Raw genomic sequence first — 531 nt, forward strand, 5'->3', positions numbered from 1 at the left:
TTCCGTAATAATTAGGGGTACATTGCAAATCATCAAAATGCTCAAGGGGTAGGGCTACTCAGTACGCAATAGGTTGGAAATCTCTGTTATGAAGAAAATAAAGGAAAATTTGCGCAGTGGTTGTTAGTAATAAGAAAAGCATGAGGAATAACTCTACTTCCGTTATGTGTGAAATACACGAGATATTGACAAAATTGATTAGTTACTCCTCAAAAGAAAGGGGCTTTTGTTTTCTATCATTTATTCTCCATAGAAAATGTGATCGCCTGCAATTTCTAACGGAAAGGAAAGTAGATTATATTTCCATATATCTCTCTACCTTAAACGAGGGAGATATGTCTCTACAGATTAATATGACGTCAGTATAATACAGAGTCCTTTCCCGATGTAAATAATCTACCACATAGACACAACTTTCTGAAATGATTAGAAAGGTTAATCATTCAGATAACTTCTTTAAAAAGGAGGTCCTCCAAATTGAATACATTTCAATGAAAGGGCGGCGTCATTTCCTCTTTTGGCGGCGATATT

The sequence above is a fragment of the Penaeus chinensis genome, chromosome 22 (genome assembly GCF_019202785.1).
Source record: "Penaeus chinensis breed Huanghai No. 1 chromosome 22, ASM1920278v2, whole genome shotgun sequence".
Lineage (NCBI taxonomy): Eukaryota > Metazoa > Arthropoda > Malacostraca > Decapoda > Penaeidae > Penaeus > Penaeus chinensis.